We start from the raw sequence: 14,154 nt of genomic DNA on the forward strand, positions 1-14,154 counted from the left end.
TAGAATAAGAATAATTTCCCTGGATTCCCCTGGCGCTCGACCCAGCCCATCACATATGCTGAGTTCGTAGCAGGCTTTATCCTGGGGGGGGGGACGGACTTCATCTGCGCTTTCGGCTGCGTGCAATCCGCATGTCCTGCAGAGCGGTGCCCGGGAGAAACAGACCTGCTGTTTGAAGCCCCCCCGCCCCCTCCAATACGGATTTGCATCCAGCTGCTCCCGCCGCCTCCCCGGGGGCTTGCGTACAAACAAAGAGGGGCTGAATGGGTTGCAACTCATGTCAGGGTGGACCCCGCGCCCGCCTGCTCCTAGGGCTCTGGCGGGGGAGGTCTCTGCTAGGGCTGCATTCATGCAAGCCTGGATGTGACACGACACTGGGGGGTGGGGGACACGACCTCTTTCCCCTCCGGATTTCCCGCGCTCTCCCGCGGGGCAGCGCGTCCCCCCGGCCGCGTGGGGGCGCCCCAGCTCTCTGTGGCGCCCCGGCCGCGGGTTCCCGGCAGCCAATGGCAGCGCCCAGGGCGGCCCCGCCCCCCGCGTTCCGCCAATAGGAACTTACTACTATGTTGTGGGGGGGCGGCGGCGGCGCGCGGGTGCCAGAGGCCGGGAGGCGGCGGGGCCGGAGGGAGCGTCACGGGCGCTGGCGGAGCGGCCCCGGCCGGGCCGGGCACGGTGCGTGGGGCGGGTCGGGGACGCTGTCGGTTGTGGGATTTTTCTCTATGCCAACGCGGGTGAGAGGGGTCCAGGCGGGAAGAAGCCGCTCGTGCCTGGTCCTCGCAAGATTTGGGCTCGCAAGACATGTCGTCGAAGCCTTGTGGGCCCCTCAGGGAGCACGGCGTGGGCCCCTGCAGGGGCCTCGAGTCGGTGGAGGCCTGCAAGTGCCGCCATAATCTCCATGGAGAGAAGGTGGATGTGTGGAGGAGTGGGGGTTTCAAAATGTTTGCCCTGAAATCCGTCAGTGATGCACGTTGGGGAGTTTTCTCTCGCTTTTCTAGGAAAGATGACGGCTCGGACGTCTAGTTTTTACAGCCCCGCAACCATACCCGCTTCGTAATGAATTTGCCGGGAGCGTTATGGGTTGTATCTGCACGCGGTCTGAGTTTTTTCTCTGGTGTTGCAATCTGAAATGAGTAAGAAAATTCCAGTTGCTGCTCGTCTCAGGCTTGGGTGGTGCCTCTCAATTGAGGGAGAGCCCCCGAGTGGACTTCAGCAACTTGTGAATGCCCAAATCCATTTTTTTTTTTAAACTTCGTGCATGGAACAGTTTCGTAGGTGGGCGTTTTTCCTGGGAATGTCGAGCACTTGGTGTGCTCTTAGAAAAACCCCATGAAGTCTTGCAGGTTATCCAGGTTGTAGCCGTATCGGTATAGAGGAAAAGGCGATCACGACTTGTAGTAGAGATGACATCTTTTATGAGACCAACAAGATTTTTGCTAAAAAAAAAAGTCTTTAATTCCAAGCTTTTGGGCACAAACACCCTTCCTTCATCGGGCATTGGAGGGAAGATTGTAAAAGTTCTCCTGGGTAGAAATGAAGGTCTTGCAGGTCTTTGCTAACGTCGCATGCCATAGAAATAAAAAGGGCTGGAGTTCTTCGGTGTCTCGTGACTAAATGTAGTCCATCAGAGAGCATGTTATAAACATGAGAATACATATCTGTGGTTAGGCATGCATAAATCACTCCTCACTTTTTCAGAAACTTCTCTTTTCTCCCGACAAGAGAAGACTGAGAGGGGATCTTGTGGCTGCCTACAAATTTATCGGGGGGGGACAGCAAGGAATAGGAGATGCGCTGTGTACCAGGACACCCTTTGGGGTAACTAGGAACAACGGCTACAGACTGACAGAGAGCAGATTTAGGTTACAAATCAGGAAGAACTTCTTTGTGGTAAGGGTTGCTGGAATCTGGAATGGGCTTCCAAGGAAGATGGAGCTCTCTGCCAAGCCTTGGGGTCTTTAAAAGGAGGCTAGTCATACATACACCTGGCTGACCCCAGTGCTCTTTCCTGCCCAAGGCAGGGGGTTGGACTCGATTTGCTAAGGTCCCTTACAACCCTAACATCTATGAAACAAAATGTACAAATAGGCATTTAGAAAGTGACTTCATAGGTGAATCAAACTTAATCAAAGGTAAAATCCATCAACCTTTTTTTGTTTGTTTTTAATTGTGTTTGCTATTTCAAGTTGGAAAACCAAGAGCTACTCCTGGTATTAATCTGACTTTCATCATTGTGGTTTAAAAATAAATATCTATTAGGAATGAGGTATCTCAGCTGTTGGATGAACTTTTGTAAAAGAATCTATGACTTGGGTATCTTATTGCAATTTTGTAAAGGGACTTAAATTCCTAAATCATATAAACACTTTTGAACATTTTTCTTCTCATCCATAGCTTTTATTGATGTTAGAGTTGGTGTGCAGGAAGGTGGCATCTGTATGAGTGCTTATAATATTAGTAGAGTGCTTTTGAATGTACAAGGCTGTAGAAGTCATGTGTTTCGATATGCAGTCTCTTTATTTTACTACTGCCTTATTGAGTAAATTAAAATTGATGAGATGCCTACCTGAGATTCCATGTCATTATGCTGGTAAGCAACCACATTTACAAATACATTCATTTGTGATCAAAGCATCACTGTACAGTAGTTGGTAAGACACTTCAAGCTACAGGATAGCTGAATGCACTTTGTGCTTTGATATGTTAACAGGCTGATTTTCATGTCAAATATGTAGTACGTGACCTATGAAATATGATTCAATGCTTGTGCTCACAAATATCAGACTGAATAGGGCTGAATTGATATTTTTGATCACCAGTTAGTTCTGAATTGAAATAGAGCTATCCTTTTGGTAACTGTTTTTATCATAGTCCAAGAAATCCAAACAAAGAAACCTTACCATAATTCTTTACGCATTCATGCAGTATACTTATACTGATAATTCTGTTGTAGTGCCTATTTAGACGATTATTAACAAGGCCAACTCTGGTCTGATGCACACTCAAATGTAGAATAAAGGACGATGGCCTCCACTTTAAATGGATATTTAATAGAGACCATGCTTGGGAACAGATTGTTTTGCTGCACAGTGGTAACCTATTGCTATAATGTTACTTAAGTCTTTCTTTTTTTTTTGTTTTTGAAAGAGCCTAAAATTTTGAAACTTCCAAGCACATGTTTCCAAAGAATGTAGGTCAGCATGCATGCATGCAAAAAAATCTGAATTTCTTTTAAATGGTGCTGAGACCATAGGCTCACCTTGAACAGAGAACCTAGTGAGTGCTCTGGAGAACAAAGGAGTGATGGCCTATTTTTGTGGCTCTTCTGTTTGTGCTGACATGCCCTTGAAGTTTTGAGATCTAATGCTTAGATTTGTGTATACTGTGTTAGGTGAGTGTTTGTATATACTTAACTGGGGTTTGCTTAATGCTTCCTGAAACTGCTTTTCAAATATTCTTGGAAAACAAATCCATTCATTTATGTAAGAAGCAGTGATGATAAATTTGAAATAGTGTGGGGATTTTTTAAAGAAAATAATCTTTATGGGGAGGGGCTCATGAGGCCCACCACAGACTAAAGAGGAAACCAGCATCCCAATAGATCTTGTGTCCTGTCACAAGTTTCAGGAGAGGCACTTTAGCCCCTACCCCCACTTAAATTTCCATTGCTCTAGTTCATCCTAGTACAGTTTTACTTGGGTATTAAGGAAGTACTGCATAAAATAAAAAATGTTTAAACTTGCAGTCTCAATTCTCTGCCAAATGAAAGACTCTTTGGGGAAACCTTTTATGCAGAGTTCTTAGATTTCAAACAGAAACCTGCTTGGAGTCTGTGATCTCTTGTAAATATGATTGTTCTTTATACATACTTAGCTTAACCTTATTATATGTTACAGGTATTCAGTTGAGGTCTTTGTGATTGCATATAGCTGCTGTTTTTAATTTCTCAATTGCCTCACTGCTCTGATCAATAATATTAAGTTGCAAAGAGCTGGAGGATGCAACATAGATGGATAGGATTTATCTTTGTCCATCAAATGGATTAGACAGGAATGTTCATGGTTTGTACTTAATCCAGATAACATTGTTACAGTTTCTTTATTTTCAATCAGTTGTACACACTTGATTTTCTGTTGGTGTGAGCTGTTAATTTTATGATGTAATTTTAGGTACTGTATGTGTTGTGATCCAGTACTATAAAGTATACTACTATGTCTGTCAAGTTTAAGAATCAGTTCTAGATTGGGACAAGCTTGTGTTTTTAAATGTATATGCTTTTGCAGGGCACATACACACAGGGCTTTGGGATTATACTGCTACTACTACAAATCCTTATAAACCTGCTGTGTAAAGAGTACATCACATGCAAAATAGCTACAAGTGAAAACATTACCCAGCATCACCTTTGTGTGTAAGGTACATTACTGTGCAATGAAAGGCAGGTTTTTAAACTCTTGGATCTTTTCTTATGGAGGGTATTGAATTTTTTTTTTTTTAATACCTATTCCCTGTTTTTCCTCTCTTTTTTGTACTTTTATAGTGGAAATATAATCACTCCCACAAAACTACTTATTTCCAATATAAGCACTCTGCAGGCAAGTTCAATAGCCTTATGTAGTCATCTTGCTATTACATGATGCTGTATATTTTCCTTCTAGTGTGTGTGTCTCTCTCATGTCTGTGTATACACGATTTATATATAATAAAAAGACTGCATGTCAAAACAGATGTGTTCTACAGTCTTGTAGTCAAAAAGCGCTTTATTGAAAATAGTGCATCCACTCGTGTGTGTCACCTTTCTCCGTAAGAGTTGTAACATTGGAAAGAGCTATGGATGAGGACAAATACAGGAACTTTAAGTTAACTTTAGAACATTGCAATGCAACCTTTTAGAGTGGCAGGTGTGTGTGTGGGACCTGGCTGTACCAAGGACCACTTCTCCCTCCTCTTAAGGAAAGGAGGAGGGAGATAACTGCCAGTGTCAGAAGGTGAGGGGGAGAGAGCTACAACCTGCTATGGATAGGCACAGGGCAAAGAAGGCAACATACTGGGCCAGCCTACTTGCTGCTGATCCCCTGTGCTGTGTCCAGATGGGGCAGGGCCTCGGGTTGACCACCACTACTTTGGAAAATCACACGCGCACACCCAGGGTGTGTGTGTCGATCCATCTGTTTTTGAGGATAAGTGTCTTGTGACGTCACATCTAAATCCCTCGATCTTCTTGGCAGATTCAGCTCTGGAACTAATGTTCTCCATATGAATACAAGCAAATCTGCACTCCTGTGCATAGACATTCCAGGGGGTTGTCCATTCTTCCCAAAGCACAGAGTGTTGCCTTTGGAGGTCTTTTACCAGACAGACCTTAGGATTGAAATGTTTTCTAGATTATTCAGTGGAAACTTTTGGGGAATTGTTGGTTATGATGACACAATTCAAAATGACTTTTGGACAATGGAGTAATGGCTGCTCTAAGATTTGAACTATTTAATAGCCAGTTCTAGAAAAACATTTTCCATAATCTTGTATGCAGTTGATTTTTAGGTTAGTGATGCCACTTTATATATATAATCTTGTGCAGTCTTCTCCTGGAGCTTTGTTATAGGTAAGTGTATTAAAGTGTCCTTGTGTCCTGACTTCAGTAGTTCACGTGGACTTGAGTGGACAGGGCTTTTAGGAAGGCAGTGGTGTTCTAGTGGGTGTAGAGTCTTCTACTGGTTTCCCATACTGTTGACTGCTTCCCCCTTCCAACTTGCCCTAGTCCTCTCTTTCCATTCTACCTCCCTGTAGGATCTAGTTTCCAGTACCTGCTGTCTGCCAGTCCTGTTATCTCCTCCCTTTCCCTTCTTGGCTTCCCGTCTTTGTCCAACTAATCCCAGTCTTGTACATCTGTGCCTTCTAAATCCAGTGGTTCCTTTTTTGCCTCCCATGTTTCCTAGTCTGGCTCTTCCTTCTGCATTCAGTTCAAGCATCCTTCTCCTTTAGGCTCCTTGTGCCCAGCAAGACCATTATTGAGAGCCCAAAAGAGTCCTGTACTTAGATCCAGTGCTTAGATATGACACAGTTGAGACCTGCAGTTGAAGAGGAAGTCCTGTTTAGTCCCAGGCTGAAGTACAATCAATATGGAAAGACTCTCCAGGCAATTAAAACTTCCAAGGACTACCAATCTTCAGTGAGGATGTGCAAACTGGGGTTATTTTGGTGGGTAGGATGGAATTCCTAAGTTCTACTGTTGCAATATTGTGCTGTTTTGTTTCAGTATGCCGTGTCTCCCCTTGGTGGGGTGATTATGCATTGAGGTGTTTTGTTTTTTGTGAGGGTAGACAAACGATAGATTTTTGGTAGTAAAGTTTCCACCTACTTCTACATTTCTCCCATTCCCACTTGAAAAACTCTGGGAGACAGTTTTCTACTTCCATTAAGGGTAAGCTCATAATTAGACTTCTGGCTTTATAGTACTTTGAAGATGAAAGGTGCAACATAAACGTAATGGTAAATAAATATATGCCTGTACTGTAGGCTGTAGTACAGTATATTAATGTTGGAGCTAACTCAGCTACTGGTATCAGTTTAGCTATGGCAGCAAACAGCTCACTGCAAGCTGCTAGTTTGCCCTGCTCGTGGGGTTGGGCACATTAGCCTGCAATCATTCTGAAGTTGACTGTTTCTGGAATCTGAGATAGTCTGAGTAACTCAGTGCTGTGTAAGAGTCTATATACCCTAGGGCAGGATCTGCCTGTGTTGCAATGCCCGTGTTTAATGGAGGGATGCTAAAAATAAATCCTGTCTTGTATGTGGTCTCCCTTTCCCTTTTCCTTCAATGCATTTTAAATTATGTGCTGCACATGAAGTGCTGGGGGAAAAGTATTTAACATTAATATTGCAATCAGGAGCATGTTTTTCCACTTTTGCACACGCTTTTGAGGCCATTGGAGTGAAGGCATGTGGTTAGTCGTCTTTTTGTATTGTTGCTTTGATGCTTTAACTGTAGACTAGGAGCCTATAGACAGTAGAACATGGCTAGCCTGATATAAATACTGGCTAAAGGTGATAGGACCTTTTGGCAGGAGGGGAGGAGCCCAGGTGAAGTCTTTGGCCCCCAACCTTTGATGGAGAAGAGAAATTTTTTACTGTGGAGGAACTGATTCATGAGGAAAGAGCAAGACAAAACATGGGTAGTTAGTCTAGCAAATGATCAGGATTGGGGTGCAAATCTACCAAAACTCACATGGTGGTGAGATGTCAGGTAGTAGCACCATGGAGCCTGCAGCCCACTTTGATTCCTGCTTGGCAAAGGAGTTGACTACCAACAGACTTAAAATCCACTGCCATCTTGGGCTGTTGAACAGACTAGTTAGTGCTTTGTTTCCCCTTTTCTTAGCCATGGCTGGAGGGAGATTCTATTTGTCTCAGCTAAAGCCTGTTGCTATCTCTGTTCCTTCTTCTTAAGAAGGCCATCTGGAGGGGTCAAGAGTCTTGCAGGTTCTGTGAGACTCAGAAGATGAGTTACTGATACTGCGTTGGCTGTGCTCATTGAGCTAGCTGATTTCCTTTGAAACCCCTTTAAAAAGGCTCACCTACAAAAAATTATCATAGGATAAAGAGAGTGAAGAATAAGATTAAAAACCACAGGTGAGAACACCTACATAATTTACCTCCCTTCTTGATGGAGCAAAGAAATATAACTAGGAGTGATGGGATAAAATAAAGATCTTTCCTGACAAGCTATAGAATAGTTTGTCAGTGGCAGTGATGCAAAACCTAAATTTAAATTGGAGTGTGCAAAGGTAGAAAATGTTCCTTTAGGAGCAGCAGTATATTGGAAATAAAAGGAATTTGAGTCACCCAGCCCCTTTCATTTTCTAGTTTCCTAACTTCTCTTTGCTGTTGTGTGTTCACAGGTGTTTACGAAATAAATACGAACCAGTAAGCAGGATACCTTACTACTTTCAAACGTCTTCCTCATACTTGTGTACTGCTGTTAATATTATTTCCTTCTGGCATATTTAAGTGTCTGGGTTTTTTTGTTTTTATTTTATTTTTCTTGCAATCTCTCTCTTCTGTCTAGTGGTGTTTGTACCTTCCCTCCATCTCACCAAATTAACATTAGTTGTTTGCATTAAAGCAATTAGTCTCCCTCCAGATATTTTAAAATAGAAGTTTAAATTATTCTCTTCTTCTTTCTGGATATCGCTATATGGTTTTGGTGGAGTTATATCGCTTTTGTCACAGGTTGTGGTAACATGACCCCTATATTATGTCAAACCACAGTAAAAGATATCTATAAAATGTATGTCATTGCACCATGCCTTTGTTGTGTCTTTTAAGATTAGTTGCATTACCTTGATTTGACACCACAGATATCCAAAGCCATGTAATTATTGGTCTGAGGTAGGCTTCATAACTTCAGAACAGTACTTTAGTGTTTCGGGGGTGGTTTTTGTTGGGGTCTGTCTTCTTCAGTTCCTAATTTAATGGTTGTTAGCTGTTTAGGATCAGTCACTCTCTCCTCAAATGGGTTTCCGTTTTCCATTCATACAGTAATGCAATTTTTCCTGTGTTTCATGAAAGTTTTGGATGACTTGTGTGCACTTTATATGCTGTTTCAGCTTGTGAAGAATGATGCAGAAAATGTGCATCTCTTCTGTGTTTTATTAGTCACATACTGGACTTGTTCCTCTTTTGGTTGTAAAGTGTGGTGTACTAATACAATGTCCTAGAGTGGGGAAAGAACCTGAAATAGAATTGGATAAAACTAAATATTTTGTTACTGCCAGTTTTGACCATCAACCTTCTTTATCTGTTTTGTTGACCATCACTATAGCTACATTCCTCTTTGTGAAGATACATCTGTGTGTACATGATACTAAATACATTCATCGTTAGCAATAATGATTTGGGGAATTCTGAAGTGATGGTATTGTTACAAGATCTGCACAAATATGTAACTGCGTAGTTAATGCAAGTGCTCACTTAGGCAGAGCAAGAAGACTCAGAGCTAGTCAAGCTCAGTATTTACTTCTGCAGCATTTTCCATTATATTGCCTTTTATCAGTTTTTGACTGAAATGGTAATGTGATGGGAGGAGGTTCAATTTAACTTTTGTAGAATTTTTCTCTGTCTTTCAGTAAAACCTAATATGAATGCCACTGTCCTAAGTGTGATTTGTGCAAAAATGTTTTCCTAATTTATTTGAGACCAGCCACAAATCTGCATCTCCATCTAAAAATATGTTTCCATCTAAAGATATGTTTCTTCCATAGACTTTCCATTCTAGACAACTTTCATTATAAATTAATCTTCTGTGTAGAGCATATATTGAAATCTAGTGTAGAGAACTGGAGAAGCAGTTGCCTTTAGAAAACTTGCACCTTTCATACAAGCGCGAATCAGATAGATATAAGGAACTGTGAGAGATACAAGCCCATGAAATAGTTAGCTTTAAAAGTATGTGATTGCAGAGCTGCTGCTGTGTGGAGTTGTCTTGACCTAACAGTTCTTGCTGTGCCTCCCCAGAAATGGGTGTGGATTGTTAGTTCTGTTGGAAAGGCTGCTGGTACATCCTGTGCTACTATATTTTTGTTGACAATGTAGGGAGCTTGCATTTTGTGCTCTGAGAGTATGCATTTTAAATCAAAAGATAATGAATTGTGGAGAAAAATAAGGATTGTGCCCTTTTGTGTCTGGGCAGACATTATTTTAAACCTGTAAAGTTAATCTAGACTTTGACTGTAGCGTGTCTTGCTCGCTGAAGGGATACAGTGGTAAACCCTGCTGCCGGCAGTTAAACCTTCTGAAACTTTGACTATGGCAAAACAGGTAGTGATCAGTTATATCGAAACTAAAGATAATGATAACTTTTTTTAGCAATGGTTATATTCTGTACTTGGTTTTGTTTTACTATGAAATAATTTTATGGGAGAAGGCAGTGCTTAAACATTTTAAGTGACTACCAGCTTTTGGGATATAAACAAGGTATAACACTGCTCATAAGGCAGTTACTTTTATATAAAAGAGGAAACTGAAGGCACTCGGGTACTGGAATAGAAAGTAGAGAAGGTGAGTGCATAACACTAAAATTGCACCTTGCCATTGTGTAAAACATAATAGTTGAAAGTTAGTTATGTTGTTTACTTCAGGGTCTACATGCTTTGCAGTGGATAACACCATAATCCCTTTCATTGGATACCATCTCAGGGTGGAGGCAATTCCTCTTATTTCCCAAAGGAAGTGCATGCATGTCTGGTTTTTTGGAGAAGAGCTTTTCAAGCCAAGGAACACTTTCCCCCCCACTCCCTCATAGGCTATTGCTTTTGAGGTTATTTAGAATTCACATCTAAAATAATAACCCAAGGATGAGAAGCAACTCAACTGTAGTTGTTTTTTCCCTACTACTAATAGCACTTAAATTACCTAGGACACTTGACCCTTCTCAAGAGAATCAGGCTTCTGATAAGCAGGGACTGCTCCACAGTGTTGGGGTCCTATTGTACTCATCACTGTTGCCAGGCAGGCAAGGTGAGGATTGCTTTGCTTCCTGTCCTGGATTGTAGTCCTTATCCAAGAAGAATGGCTGGTCACAGGCTTTAACAATATGAAGCTATTTTTCAAGTCTCTGTTTTGAACATCTCTAATATACTCTGTGAAAGGATAACCACAGAGGTCTCTGTGAAAATCTAGATAATACAAAATAAGCCCTCTATTATCAAGGGTTTGCAAGTACCCAGTTCAGCTCTGGATCTGTTGGATCCTTCTCTTCATTTAATGGGCTGAGGCTTAGCTATTTTAAGAGCTCTTTCTCTGTATCCACTAGGGCAGGAATGATCAATGGGGATGTAAGAGGTGGAGTCTGTGGTGAAATTTCCAAGAGATTGGGGTTGAGTATCTTCTATAAAACTTGTGCTGTAAGAGATTAGGGTGAGCGCAAGTCTATCTCATGAGCATAATTTTGACATATGCCTTTCCTATCAGCAGCGGCTGAAAAGGGATGGGCCTCACGGATGAAGAAGGGGAAATGTCAAATTCATACATTAAATGCATTAACTAACACCAGGCAGCATGGCAGTGTCTGGCTTTTTTGCATGCAAAAAAAAAAAAAGAACTTTATTGTACCGTCTTGAGGCTAAATACGTGACTTGCTTTTGAGACTCCTTGTCACTCCAGGCACTTTCTTTTTTCCCTTAACTTCTGTAAATTCACGTGAAAACCTTAGCTCGAAGATTGCATGTTTGTTTGCATTCCTTCCTGTTGGTGGTTAGCTTGGTGCAAATAATGAGAATATGTGGTATTTAATGATGCATTGCACGATTAGAGTTAACATAAATGTAACTTCAGAGTAACAAGAGAAAAATGTGTGTGACATTTGGCTTTAATTGGTACATTACAATGATGGAAATGCTCAGTGTTTTAAAAGCATTAATGTTTAGACTTGCTTCTTCATATTATTGTGATCTGTGTCACTTATGCAAATCTACATGTACCAAATCTTTTATCTGGTAATAGAGTCAAGGATAAACTTTAAGGATAATAGCGTATGAAAAATGGCAGTTCAGTTTTTAGTCTCATTTTGGGACTTTGTAAAACTGGATTTCCTTGTAAAGTAAAGGCCTTGGCTGGTTTTTCAAAGTGTACTTTTTTTAGTGCCTTGTAAATTGGATGCCTCTATCCTCTTTGCAAAGCTGTCTTCTTAAAGCAGCAGTCAACAACACTCTTTTTCTGCTGTGGGCTAGAATGACCCAGCTTGGCTCCAAGGTGGAGGGTGCTAGGTTCTGGCCAGTGCCACTTCTCTGCTGCCCAACTGCACCATGGTATAGGCCAAGCTTCCTGCTGCCTGGCTGGGGCATGGCACAGGTAAAGTGCTGTGCCACCAAATGGTGCTGAAGCCTTCCTGCTCCACAGGTCAGACTTAAGGGCTCCATGGGCCGTAGGTTGCCAACCCTTGTTTTTTAAAGTGCTTTTCTAGCTAAGGGCTTGTTTGTGTGAAAACACACTGGTTTAACTGATGTTGTGCTGACTTTTTTAGAACAAAAGTATTATTTAAACTAGCTTAAAAGGTTATTTATGAACTTTATTTGAGCCAAAAGGGTCAGCTTAATGTAAACTAAACCTGAGAAACAAATTGGGCAGACAATCTCCTTTTCCTGATAGTGTGATTAAGTATGGGCCCAGACCAGTGTGTTATACCTTTGTAGAATTTCCCAGTGAGGAGTTGGGTGCCTGCATACCTTTTGAGAATTTGGCCTAAAGGGATAAGGGGAATTTTCCAAGACTTTTAAGTATGGGCCTTGGCTTCTTAGATTTATTTCTAGTGGTAAGAGAAATCCTTCTTTCAAACTGGCAGCCTCCTGAATGTCTGTCATTTTAATCAAGATTGTCAGTAATTCATTCCTTTTTGAATGAAGATTGCCTCATTCTCTTATAATGGTGAGAGTTCAACCCTGGAGCATTTGTAGGGAACGTGGATGATTCATAGAACTGAGTTCAAAATATTAATCTAGACCAGGGGTTGGCAATTATTTGGTGTGGAGGTCCACTTAGGGAATTTTGGTGAGCTGTTGTGGGGGGAGGAGGGATGTTGCAATTGATCCTGTCAGCCCCACACCCATTACTGGGGGTGCTAGATGAAGTGAGGAGGCGGGGTCTCCATGACAGAGATCAGCTGGGACCCCTGTGGGCAGGGCATGCTTGGCCAGGCGAATGGGATATGGCTGCGGATGGATGGGGAGTGATGTCCAGGAGCAGGAAGGGCAGGCGGGGCCAGGGCCATGTCATGGGGCAGTGACAGTATGGGGCCAGGACCTGGGGCAGAGCTGTGATCTGCTCCCCATACGTCCCTGCAGTGGATGCTGGTTCCATGGGCAGGGACATGCAGGGAGTAGATCTCAGCTCTGCTCTGAGCCGTAGGCACATGCTGTCACCGCCCTGCGATCTTGGCCCCAGCCCCGGCCCTGACCATCTGTTCCACTTGTGGACACTGCTTCTTGCCTGCCTGTGGTCCCATCGTGTCTGCCTGGCCAAGCATGCCCTGGTTACAGGGGTTCTGCCCGATCTCCATGCAGATACTGTTTGCTAAATCCATCTTCCACCCCTGGCAGGAGGTGTGGGGTAGACGGGTAGGAGTGCCTATGCAATGGGGCCAAGCCCAGCAGCGGTGGTGACACTGACAGTGGGAGCCAGAAGGAGCCACTGCTGGGAAGCTAAGTCCTGCCATTGTGCCACCCCACCCTTGCGTGCCTGGGGGCAGCAGGACCAGATGCACATGCCAGGGCCTGGGCTGGGCAGGGCTGAAGGACCTGCTGTGGGGTGGATAAAATCCCTTGGTGGGCTGAATCTGGCCCATGGGCTATATTTTGCCCACCCCGATCTTGACATTTTCAGGATGTGAAAAAACTTGCTTATCACCAGTACTTTTAGAGCCTATAGTCCTTATACATTGTACAGACCTGTAATGAGTAGCTTCTACCCCAAGGCTTGCAAGCCAAATGGATCAAACGGGGGTGAGAGGGAGGTCGAGATGCTGGGGGAAGTGAAGTTGCTTTCCCAAGGTTGCCCAGTGGGTCAGAGGTAGAGTCAGGAATAGAATGCAGCTCTTGTACCTTCCTATCTGCTGTGCTATGCTGTGCTGCCTCATTTTCAGTGGGAAAGTTTTACTTGATGGGTATGTGCTCTCTCTCTCTGAGGGTGTCAGGCTTCTTAAATTTTCTAGTTCTTATTTTTGGAAAGATAATCTCCTTTGAACTGATATCAGGGATGAGTTTAAGTCTGCAGATGTTCTTCTGTTTTTTACTTAAATGTAGCACAGTGAAAATAGACCAAGCTCTTCAGTCTTGCAAGGATCTCTCCTGCATCCCGCAAAATAATTCTGTGACCCCTGGTGTAGCAGTTTGATTTCATTCTGATGGTGGTTGAGGAAAGCTCTGCTGCTGTGCCTCCTGGAAGCATTTATAAGGAGAGGTGAAGGAGGGATAGCGATATGGACACATTCAGTCTTTCAGCAGTCAGGGTTTGAGTCTGGAAAAGGGGAAAATGCATCATTTTCTTCTTTGTTTCATCAGTCAGATGGGCTAGGGGCTCTGAACCTAAGCTGACACCTGGTAGTCAGAAGTTCATGCAAAAATTAGCCCTCAGTTAACACAGTTTGGGGCAGCACAGCAATAGAAA

General features: G+C 42.9%; 1 protein-coding gene across 20 annotated transcripts in view; it reads left to right on the plus strand.

Annotated features, from left to right (window-relative positions):
• EPB41 (erythrocyte membrane protein band 4.1) overlaps positions 1-14,154 on the plus strand; it is a 150,290-nt gene that overhangs the window by 33,017 nt on the left and 103,119 nt on the right. For 10 of the 20 annotated variants that reach the window (XM_090058821.1, XM_090058822.1, XM_090058823.1 and 7 more), the window contains exon 1: positions 558-672. The exons of 1 other annotated variant lie outside the window; for it this stretch is intronic. The gene's annotated coding sequence lies outside the window, so the exon portion shown is untranslated. Of the gene's footprint in view, positions 1-557; positions 673-14,154 lie in introns of those variants that run through there. 9 more of the 20 variants (XM_090058831.1, XM_090058832.1, XM_090058836.1 and 6 more) reach the window with 1 other exon arrangement.

The sequence above is a fragment of the Crocodylus siamensis genome, chromosome 7 (genome assembly GCF_052110815.1).
Source record: "Crocodylus siamensis isolate JL-2025a chromosome 7, ASM5211081v1, whole genome shotgun sequence".
In the NCBI taxonomy this organism is placed as follows: Eukaryota; Metazoa; Chordata; order Crocodylia; family Crocodylidae; genus Crocodylus; species Crocodylus siamensis.